This window comes from Scardinius erythrophthalmus (assembly GCF_964197995.2).
Source record: "Scardinius erythrophthalmus genome assembly, chromosome: 14".
NCBI lineage: Eukaryota > Metazoa > Chordata > Actinopteri > Cypriniformes > Leuciscidae > Scardinius > Scardinius erythrophthalmus.
This window is the reverse complement of record NC_138234.1, coordinates 24,166,779-24,179,641: the sequence shown is the minus strand read 5'-3', so window position 1 is coordinate 24,179,641 and position 12,863 is coordinate 24,166,779.

The following is a 12,863-nucleotide window of genomic DNA, read 5'->3' as shown; positions in this document are numbered from 1 at the left end:
TATCCAATAAAAAGAAGCGTATTACTGACTATACTGTATTTCATTAACATAAGCATTTTGGACTGTAAGAAGAATAAACCAGCCAATATTTTATCATCTGACAGAGATGAATTAAGACAAAGGAAAGATAAAGCAAGAGACAGACCAACAGACAGACATCTGGTAAGGACGTAAGTAAGGCAGTTGACGACAAACAAAAGAGCTAATGTAAATAATGTAAATGGCCTTCTCTCACTGACCTGTCTGTGTGACTCAAGTCACTATTTATTATGTGATTGAGGATAATGGGGGCTATGCTAATGAGTAGTCGTGTGCATATATGTAGGTCACATCACCCACCCACTAACACCCTTCCAAACACAGACAGACAGACATTTTGACAAGCCAATCATTGGATTAAGGATGACAGTCACATTCACACATAGACATCAAATGATAAACTCTAAACTAATAATTGGTTATGTTTGTAAAGGCACTGTTTTTTTTCTTTTTCTTAAATCAACAACTCATACTGTATCTCTTATTTAGGTCTCACCAGCCCTAAGCACAATTTAACACAAAATAAGACAAAAATAATGACTTATGGACAGGGGTGCACATAATTTTTTGGTCTCGTTCTCAAGGGAGCACCTGGAGATGCTGCTTGGTACTGACACTTTACACGGCACACTTATCCTACAAGCTACCTAAATGTAAAATAACACTATTTGTTCACTGTAGAAATTAAATATAGGTTCATCTTTGTTAAAGCTGTATTTTTTATTTTATTAACATTAATGACACAGACAACAGCAGGAATATTATGCTGCTGTCACTTTAAGACCGAATGCATGGACGAATATACTGCCACACATCCGGTTTCTTTCTCAACTGTTCAATTATGACATAACCGAGAGAATACAAAAAACGGGTATTTTGACATAATTTTGTGTGTATATGATTAATCGTATATGATTATATGATTGTGTACTTACTCCAGTAAGTAAACGTGTTCCTGTCCCCAAAAATGTGTGTTGATTTAGTGTTGTTTACTATAGCTTTTGTAAGCTCTTGCTTGTATAAGGCTGTTCTCCGCCCCTTAGGAAATTAACCATGTTTTTATGATCGATTACTGTTTGTATAACCATAGTTTATCAGACAAATATCATGATTAAATGGTGGATAACATCGTATCTATAATGTATAAGAAAAACATACCACTCTGAAACGTCCTGTGAAATCCTTGCTTGCAAAGTCCATGCATGGAATCCATTCGGCACGATCCTGTTATTCGTTAACATTGTCAGGGTCTGAATCAGGCTCGAATTGGTTTGAAATTGTCACCATCATCCTTTATATTTACACAAGAGTAGAGCTTGCAGTTATGAAGGGGCGGGACATTTCCCGAACATGAGCTAAGCGCTGCCAATCACAACACACTGGGCCAGCTAACCAATCACAGCATATTTCATATTTCGGAAGGAGGGGCTTCATCAAAACAAGAGGGACAAGGCGGAGCTCTGGACTCCCTACACCAGGGCAGTGCTGGAGACCGGAAGCCCCAAGGCGGATCAGGGCTGCATGGCAGGGCTGATAGTGAAGCTGAGAGGTTGAAGGTAGCCGGTGGAGACGAGGGAATGGCTGGCTTCAGTGGAGCCTGCAGGAAAGGAAAACTGGGTGAGGAAGCGGGCTTTCTGAAGGACAGGACTTGTGGTGACAAAGAACTCTCTGTGATGGACAGGACTGGTATTGATGACAAACTAGGGCTGGGCAGGACCAGCGGCGATGATGAGGTGTGGAACATACAATAGTGCAGGAAGGGACCAGCGGCAGAGAAGGTTTGTGGGTGGGCAGGGTGGGAAGCATTACATCTGACTCCTAGGCTTTCCTCCTCATCTATCACCACCAATATTCCCAGTGGCACAGATGTTGCGACAGGCTCACACACCTGGTCAGCCAGGACCTCAGGCTTTGCTTCTGGGATGGACTTGGCAGCTGGCTCTGTTATGGGCTTTGACTTAGGTTCGATGTCTGTGGCAGGTAATGGCTGGGTCTCTTGGTCTGTGGTGGGCTCTGGCTCCTTATCCGCGGTGGGCATGGGCGCCGAGTCTGGCTCTGGGGCCGTGACCGGATGCTGGCGGTGGGATTCTCTTCTTCTCAACCCACAGGGCGAAGCTGATGTACTCAGCCAGCCTCCAGCAGGAGTTTCCCCAGGGCATCACCAGCCAGATCTCGTTGTCGAGTCTGATCCAAAACCTCTCCATGAGCGTGATGTCAATGCACACGGCAAGGTGGCTGGCGCCAATGAATACCTCCACATTCTCCTCTAAGGTCCTTCCACCTTGGAAAATACAAATCATTACCCTTTTGGGACTGTTAAAGTTCCCCATCAGAGATGTGTTGATGGAGGCAATCTCCATATTAACTTGTTTGATGGTTCTGTAACTTTTAGTTCCAGATGATGAAGAGAACGATGAAAAAGGTTCCAAAACAAACGTATTTATTAAATAGAACAAACTCAAGTTATCCAAATGTAAGAAGCAGACAACATTCAAACACTCAAAACATCTAGCATCATGACTTGTTTTGCACAAGCAAGCACCAATCACATTTTCTTCAGAATTTTTTTGAATGTTAATTTGTTGAACTCAAGTTTACCACTCATCTCCATCTCTATCAAAGCACACGGAATAATCTGCCCAACCACTTAATTTTTCCATTCTGAGCAGTGCACACCAGGCATGCCATGTCGAAACAGCTAGTCGTGCCCATGAACTATATTTATACACATTTTTCATTTTCTTGAGTATTGTCATCTGTCATCTGCTGGCGTAGGTGTTGGAGAAGAACTACTGTTTGCTTTCTGGAGCATTAGTCATTTTCAGAGAGCCAGGGGGCGGAACATAATGCTGCCCATCTACCGCCCAGCTCTGTTTTTCTCTTTCTCTCCCTCACTCTGTCCCTTTGTTGACCCCGGTGTTTTGCAGAAACACTGCATAGTCCTTTGCTAAATTGAGCTCTTTCCTCAAGCATACAGCTGACAAAAGCATTATTTGGATGGGATTTGTTTCTCAGGGTGACGTCTGCAAAAGAACATTTGCATGTCTTCTCCTCCATAAAAAAAAAAAATCATACATTTTGGCGTCAATTAATTCAGTTGTGATGTAACTTCAATTTTATGGGAAACAACACACACACTGCAGTTTAGGTAGGTCTTTAATATCTGAAGAAAGCAATCCGTTAGCATTCATTTTAATTGCAAATGAATGACATTTGTTGCATCAAACTGGCAGTGGTTAATATAGGTATTTCCGCCAGTTGCTTCATGTTAACTTGTATGATTTGGATGAGAATTAGTACAACATGAAGCTGGTGTTTGTCAAAAAACAGTATGGAATTCCGCAAAGAATTTTCTTTTTTGAAATGTAAGCAAAACATGCATTTCCGATTGGGATAACAATAAAATAAAATCACTTGTTAGCACCTGTAAATACTGAAATTACATCAAGACTAAAACAATTACCGTCCAAATCAGGCTAAATACACAAACCAAAAAAATAAAAATAAAGTTAACATTGCATTTACTAAGTTCTAGAAAACACAGTCTTTGCAATAATGTTGGTTTCATATGTTTCTATCAAACTTATACCATTAAAAAAAGATTTAGTGTTTAAAAAGTGGAAACCATCAAATAAAAAAGGTATGTATTTTCCTTACACTTTGAACATCTGTAGAAAAACAAGAAAAGTACTGTTCATTTCCTGCCAGGACATTTTCCTTTAAGTTTTGGACTTTTCATTTAATACCTAAAACACAACAATGCAAAGCGTAATTTAAAACGTGGGGAAAATACACATTTTATGGAAAATTCATATATTGGACCATATTTTTCACTGACTTTTTAGAGTACACAACTTAATCTCATTCATCTCAATCATTATCAAAAACATCTTCAAACATTTCAGGCTAAACAGTACCTTTACAAATGTCACATAAATATAATATCTTTGATTAATAGCATTCAGTTTCATCATTTCACATTCTGATCTTTTTCATGTCATAAAAAGTAAAAAAATCTGATATTTTATGAGATTTACTGATCTTAACACTTTAATAATAGGTGTCCTCTCTGTAACATAATTTCATGTTTATGGTTGGCTGTCACATGACAACAAAATGGCTTCCTACATGTTTGTTATTCTCAACTGCTGAGCTGCGTCCCTATTCGCCTACTTGTACTTTGCCCTAAAAGTTTTGTGAAGAAATAGTACTTACTTTTGAGTGTGTAGCAGAAGAGTAGGCAAGCTTTGGGACATACTATCACTTCGTAAAATTGCGTCTTTAGCGGAGGCTCTGTCGCATAGTTACGTGCATCCTGTCACCGTAAAATTATATGTCAATTATCTTGTCACAGTTAACATCCTCCACATTTCATTTAATTTGATTTCCTACAGTATTGGAGAGAAAAGAAGTAGCACATTAACCTGCCAGTCATGGGTCTTTCATGCGGAAAACTCTCCTCATATTTTTGCATAATGATGCATTAAAAAATTAATGGCTAAACATATCTTTATAAACATATATTTATAAAATTGTTGTTGCAAATTAAATATAACACGGATAACATTAAATAATGTTTTTAATAAGGTTAAATGTTAGTCACTCAAACCCCTTTATCTAAACCTCTCTACTTAACTGTCGGTCGCACAGACCAGCCATGTTTGTAGTTTTTTAACACTTTTTATTTGTGTTTGTAGTTCTGAACAGAATCCTTCAAAACGCAATGGGTTATGGGCAATATTAGAGTGTGCACGGATCCACACTTCGAAATGCTACTGGAAATAGTAGGCCATCTGGGGACTTTTGGCATATACTTTTCAACATATGCTTTGGGACACACTTAGGGTACGTTTACACGACAACGATATGCTTAAAAACAGATACGTTTTTCCTTTGAATTTTACGCATACAGACAACACTATTGTCAAAATGATCCCCATTCAAACGGATCTGTGAAATGACTAAAATCGTTGTATTCTGCTGCCAGGCCAGTAGATGGCGATGTACACGTATTGTACATGTAATAGGCATGTGCGTGACGTCATCATTTTCAGAGATTGGCATTTTTGTGGTTTATACCAAGCGGGAAGGAAGTCGACCGGAAGTTGAAGCCGGCCGCGTGCCACCATCTTGTAGCAGAACTTCACCTGCTGTTAGCATCCCATTGACTCCCATTCATTTTGGCGTCACTTTGACAGCGAATAACTTTACATCTGAGGCGTTTGAAGACTCCATTTGTCCATTATTTATTTCTAAAGAAACACGAAAATGTATAAAATGCTCCATTACCTTGTAGCTTATGTTATGGCCCCGTAGAAGCAGTTTTTGTAAAAGTAGGCTAACGATTGCGTCATAACCACGCGACTCTCTGTCGCACAGTAGAGAGATTACCGTATGGACGGGAGGAGAAGCTCGCAGGCAATCGGGGGGACGTGGAGGCAAAATGACAAAATTATTAATCAGAATACCTAGCAAAAGTTTCTCCTGCTCCAAGCTCATGGACACACTCTCCATCTCTGCAAGATTCGGAAGGGAATGATTCAGATTTCTCTTGGCACAGCTACTAGAAGACAGACGGGTCTCGGTTTGAGTCTGCGCGTCAGGAAAGGAAGTGCTAAGAAATCGCTAAAAATGGACTTCACTTGTCTCAATTGAGATCCAATGAGATGGCTCTGTCCACTTCTTATACTGTCTATGGTTTATACAAAGACTGTTTTCAAAAACTTGAACTTTGAAACACGTTTTCAAAAGTAAGCGTTTTCAGGCACCCAAAACGCCGTTGTCGTGTAAATGAATGGCCAAAACCAAAAAAAAAAAGGTTTACGTTTTTAGTTGAAAACGGTTTTGTGTAAACAGCCCATAAATCTAATCTCACATACTATTTAGAATGGATATGATGCACAATTGGACGTAGGGCTGGTTAGCGTAGCCCGATTAGCTAGCAATCAGCTAGCAATAGTAGATGTCCTAACTACACCATTTGGCTCTAAAGAGCATCTTTCTCCATTGGCAGCCATTCAAAATAGCTGTGTATTCCGACAAAATAAAAGTTGTTGCAAACAACATATATATTGCTTATTATAGTATATGTTTACCAGTTTACAATTAGGCCATATGATATCTATGTAAATGTGGTCACACTTTACATGAACTGCACCGCAGAGGTCTGAAACGGATGGGTTCCGTTCTACTTTAGGTTGTAGCTCCATCCGTATCAGACCAGACTGTCTGATCCCTGAAGTGACAGCCTCCATTACCCGTCTGCTTAAATCCCTTCCTACTCCGTGTGCCCCCCCACCACCCCATCCTTCTAGGCACAGTGAGGTCAGGCAGCAGCATCGCTAGAGGGTTGTAAGCACACAGGATCATGGGATTGTTAGGGGGGTTCAGACTTAACACACGTCTGTGTGGGCAAGCAGGATTGGCAAGCGCACACACGTGGGTGGTTTTGTGCGAGACAGAAAGAGGGAGCCGAAGAAGAAAGGAGAGAGAGAAATAATGGGAACCATTCAGATTTTTTTGCACCAGTGAACAGTGAATACTGGGAGGTCTCATACCGGAGATGATGTACATCGAGTGATTGTTACAACTGTTGTGTTTTGTGATGTCATAATACTTGGCCTTGAGTCAATAACATGTCAGTTAGCTTTCATTCAGTTCTTCTCCACTGTGTCCAACACTGTTTTTGGCACTGCTTGGGTCGAATCTCACGAAATCTGTCACAAACACGTCCAGGTCATATTTCACCTCAAAAATCTAAATTAATAAATATGCATATCTTGTTATTCACTTGATTAACATTTCCCCACCCAAATTCTCACTACTGTAATACAGAAATGCAAAAATATGTTATTCTCATTACTGTTATGTTAATTTAACATGCATTAAAAAGCTAGCTATTATATAAAAAAATGTATGTCTTAAATTATATTTATTGGCTTTTCTGATCAATTATAGATTAAATGCACTAATCCAATTAATTGATCCGCATATCTTGTAATTAATTTGATTAACATTTCCACTCCCAAATTCTCATTACCGTAATGCAAAAAGATCAATTAAATAATAGGCCTGTCAGTTTAATATGTTAAATTAGTGTGAATAATTATTTAGAGAAAATTATTAGTTAGGGTATTATTAAAAATATATATTAAATGTCTTAAATTATCTTTGTTGGATTTTCTGAGCAAATATTAATTATGTACACTAATCTATTTAATTATTATGCATATTTTATAAGTAATTTAATTAAATAGAAAAACATTTTTAAAAATTGACTAACAGACTATTTTTAGGACCATTAATATTTTTGTATGGTGATAAATTGACAATTAAACACATTTCCCGCTATAAATGTCAAAGAAACCTTAGTTTCACTATGGTAATGAAAATTTTTTTTTATTTAATATACAGTATAATAAATTACAGTAATGTGAATGTAACGAGAAAATAGTGAATAACAAAAAAAAAAGAAAAGAAGTAAACCTGAACACATTATGGTAATGAGGAATTGAGGCAGGATATGTGCTTTTTTTCTGGGAGAAACTGTGTTTTTTTGTGAGATTCACTCACTCACTCACTCACTTTTCAGGAGACAAGTGAAACCCATCCATTTCTCTTTTAATTTTTTATTTCTTTCACACACATGCTCACCCACACATCTAGTGTGCTGTGATGGGACCGTACATCAGCTCTCACACACATACACACACACACACACACACACACACGAGTCTGCTGCGTTCAAGCTCGGCTCTTAAAGGGAAAGGCCCGTGCAGATGCGGCTTGTTAGCATGGTGACGGAGGCACTCCATCAGAACCGCAAGAACACAACATGGCAAACAACAAGACTGTGGCTTCCATGCTAAATCTGGCTGAGAAAAGTAACATGCACTGAATCTAACATGAAAGATCCTTAGCAATATTCATGCATACAAATACTTGTTTACCAAGACTTGCTGAATATTCAAATTTTTAAGTATAATTTTTTTGTGCACAATTTCATGACAATTAAGCACATAAAATTATATTAAGCATTTCAATTTGACACTAATGTTACACTATAAGTTTGGGGTTGGTAAGATTTTGTGATGTTTTTGAAGTCTCTTTTAGTCTCTTTGAAAGAAGGCTGCATTTATTTGATCAAAAATACTGTGAAAAGAGTAATATTGTGAAATATTATTACACTTTAAAACAACTGTTTTCTATTTATATAGGCCTATATTTTAAAATTTAATTTATTCCTGTGATGGTAAAGCTGAATTTTCAGCATTTGTGTTTTTCAATTTTCACTGCTGAAGTATTCATGTCTTTAAAAAAAAAATCTTTCTGAACTCAAAATTTTAAAAGACAGTGTATTAAAAATAATATTATAAAATTACATGTATAAAACGCAGTATAAAACTTTATTTTACAAAATAATTGGTAAGTTATTGAAATATTAAAATGATAAAATTGCTTTGTGAAATCTGTACGGTACATAAAGTAAAGTCGTTTCTTGCCTTGCCACAGTAACAAACAACAGTAACTCTGTCACCCCGGGCTATTGGCCGAATCCCTGTGTTTAGTCGGATGGTCTCTCTTACAGATCCCTTTTTAAGCGTCTTATTCCACAGCAATAAATATGGTATGTCAGACTTCTAAGGGCCCGAGTGAAGAAGTGTGAAAGATCAGAGGGTTTGCGTGAGTCAGGGTTGAGTCACAGGAGTGGTCAGTTCTGTGGGTGTTTTGGGTTGTCTTTCCTCTCTGGGGGCCTCACACAGACTGCAGCGCTATGCCAGTCTTGACATTCTCCTGGGTCTATTGTTCTGGTCTAAGATCAGCTATAGTTTTGACTATTTTGGTTTTGATACCAGAAAAAGTGGTATATTATTAGATTTGCCTATTATTTGAATTCTTAGTTCAATTACACTCAAAAGTCTGATCAAAAATCAATTTTTTTTTGACAAATCCGTGTTTTGATTTGCTCCTAGGGGATGCTACTGTATATTAAAGAGCCCCATTATGCTTTTTCGGATATTACCTTCCATGCAATGCAGCTGTTTGTGAAGGTAACAGGTCTGCAAAGTTTTAAAGATCAAAGTGCACGACAAGTTATTGTCCACTCTCAGAAAAAAAGGTACAAAATGTCACTGGGACAGTACCTTCAAAAGGGCTCCAATATGTACCATTTAGGTACTAATATGTACACTTTTTGAACTAATATGTACACTTTTGGTACCAATATGTACCTTTGAGGGACTAATATGCACTCTTTAGGTACAACAGTGTACCTTTTGAAAAGGTACCGCCACAGTAACAGCTTTTGTACCTTTTTTTCTGAGAAATAATCGATTCTGAACTGCAGAAATTAATCGTCAGCAAATCACTTCATGTTACAAACCTACGTAACAATGTAACAAATTTGCATAATACCAGCCTATGCTCTTCACTGGCTGCCCATTAACAACGTCTAATTTGACCCTCAAACAATGTAGTTGTAGCTGAGACTGGAAGAGTTTGGTTCGTGTTGTGGACATGTCGAGATGACGCTGTTTTCAGCCCTGCGAATTTACTTTGCACGCATCAAAGGATGAGGATTAGCGCTGGATTGATACGGGAAAAAACGACTCCATCATTACTGTTCGTATCACTGTGTAAACAACTGCTGAGAAAGCCTCTGGAGCTGAAATTCAGATATGGTAATGGACAGACAGGGCCATCTGACCAATCAGAACAGAGTAGACCAATCACAACAGACTGGACCATCTGACCAATCAGAGCAAAGTAGACCAATCACAACAGACTGGACTATCTGACCAATCAGAGCAAAGTAGACCAATCACAGGAGACTGGGCATCTGACCAATCAGAGCAAAGTAGACCAATCACAACAGACCGGGTCATCTGATCAATCAGAGCAAAGTAGACCAATCACAAGAGACTGGGCCATCTGATCAATCAGAGCAAAGTAGACCAATCACAAGAGACTGGGCCATCTGATCAATCAGAACAAAGTAGACCAATCACAAGAGACTGGGCCATCTGACCAATCAGAACAGAGTAGACCAATCACAACAGACTGGGTCATCTGATCAATCAGAGCAAAGTAGACCAATCACAAGAGACTGGGCATCTGACCAATCAGAGCAAAGTAGACCAATCACAACAGACTGGGTCATCTGATCAATCAGAGCAAAGTAGACCAATCACAAGAGACTGGGCCATCTGACCAGTCAGAGCAAAGTAGACCAATCACAGGAGACTGGGCATCTGACCAATCAGAGCAAAGTAGACCAATCACAACAGACTGGGTCATCTGATCAATCAGAGCAAAGTAGACCAATCACAAGAGACTGGGGCATCTGACCAAACAGAACAGAGTAGACTAGTGCTGGGCGGTTTGACCAAAAATCAACATCACGTTTTTTTTCTAAATTATACCGGTTTCACGGTTTTTACCGTTTTTTTTTTTTTTTTTTCAAGCATGATGGGTGTTACCACATTTTCTACTGAGTGAGAGAGGAAATACTGCAGTAGATTTACTTATAATGCCCTATTTTATTGTCATGAGTGAATATTATAGAAAAAATCCACACTAATATTAATAATACAGGTTTGCAAGGCTGTTTACAAAGAGGTGCCAGCAGGACGCGCTTTAGGAGCGGCAGAAACAGTGGTTTCCCCGGTAACGGCTGTACACAAAGCAGCAACGCTCATAAACACTGCTTTATCAGGAAAGATAAAGAAAGATTCAATCGTAATAACAAAGAAACTTTTCTAAAGACCGTCAGTTCACTTCAGATACGTTAATACAGTATAAAAACACGCGCGCCGCGAGAAAAAAGACACTCTCACCCCCACACGTCTCGTGCCCATTCTAGTCAATGCTTGTGTTTCAGATCGAAGCTTCCCAGAAGCGGCTCTCCGCGCCGCTTCGCTAAATATAGGCGCCTAGTCTATTTTGACGCACCGCGTGGAGGACGGAATAAAACCTTGTCGCAGCTGTAATGCGCCGCAGACGTGTGTTGTAAATGAGGGGTGAGACTGTGTCGCGCTGCGCCGCGTTCCGATTAAAGTGACATACACCGGTATTGCGGTATATTAAAAATTCATATCGTAACAAAAATAAACACCGGTATTCGGTATGAACCGGTAAACCGCCCAGCACTAGAGTAGACCAATCACAACAGACTGGGCATCTGACCAATCAGATCAGGGTAGGCTTGTGGAAAGGCGGGGTTTAGAGAGACTAAATTACTGAACGAACCGTTTTCAGACTCTTTGAGGAATGAGGTGATGTTCAATGTAAATTATGATAAAAGTAAAGTGTTTTTGTCCTTTAATGCATGTAAATCTTTTGTGGGTGTTAAATCACAATTGAACTAAAATGAGGCAACAAATAAGAAAGAAGCTGTGGAAACAAATTCTTAATTCATGGCCACTATATATATATATTTTATTTATTTTATTTTATTTTAATATGCTCCTTGAGGTTCACTTATATGCAGAAAAACTATTATTTTCAACCTTCATTCTGACCCTCTGTGTGAAATGATCTGTTTTTAAGGTACGGCTCCTTTAAGGCTTGCTTCATCAGTTGGCTGCTTCATCTTTCAACAAAATTTCTTTGCAAAACTCTCCATTATACTGTGCCTCGTTTACAAAACAAAATGCTCCGAGTAAACATAAAATCCTCCGACATGATCCGGGACGCCGTTAAAATATACCATTTACTTGTTTCCAATGCCGGGATCCTTCTGAAGACTGTACAGAGACGCAAACGAACTGTTTTAACTGGAAATAAATTTCACTTTTCCATTTGTCCTGTTGTCGACAGACTCGAGTGCTTGGAGTACGCCACAAACTGGATGCACATCTGCATGCAGTGTAGACAGTGCCAATGATTATAATGGGTTCTATTTACTTTTGATGCAACACATTTAGTCAAATGTCAGCCGTTAAAGGGTAACTAAACCCTAAAACAACTTTTTTTAGTTAATGATCTGTAAGACTGGGGCTTTATTAATGCTGTTCATTGATTCAAGTAATTTTTTTGACATTTGTGTTTAAAGTGTTTTAATTCTACAAAATATGGTGTAAAAACGTCTGAGTGCTGCCCTCTTCAGGTTGAACGGTGGGCATCTTGAAGATCGATGTACTCCCAGTTACGAGCTCTGACGTCACATAGCCCGCGAAACCATACAAAACAACAATGGCAGCCCCTACGGATGCAGTGTTTCTGCAGGCGGTACACGGTGAGAATACACTGATGACTCTGACTGGCCTGGAACGCTACAAAGTCGTGAGTCGTGGTTTGAAGTCGTGATTTACGTGCTCAAAAACTTGCCTCGAACGCAGCATTAGTTACCCTTTAAGCGACTGAATGCCAGTGGGCGGGGCCTATAGTGCGATGATGTATAACTATTCGTCAATGTCTTGCTCTGGAGGCAGTCATATGGAAATATATTTGCTTGTGTGACTTTAAAGAAGACTTTTTAAGAAGTTTAAAGCTAAATTCCCTGCTAAACAACTGTGACGTGTAAGAATTGAGGCCAAATTTAGGTGCACAAATCAACAATGGGTTTAAAAACACACAAAAAACAACTCTATGGAGGTTTGATCTGCTCAGGGAAAGCTGAATATCTCTAAAGCACATCTGATAGAGATCCAGCTGTCATGACGAGACACTTAAGTAGTCTCTGCCGTGAGATGTTCCATAGCCTCATGGAAATCAAGTCTTTGGATGTGTCGGTTCTCATTTAGTGTCATAATTTGAATATTTACAGTTAAATTTCAAAAATGGCGAAACCTCAGCTATCACGGACACCAAATGATAGCGACAGA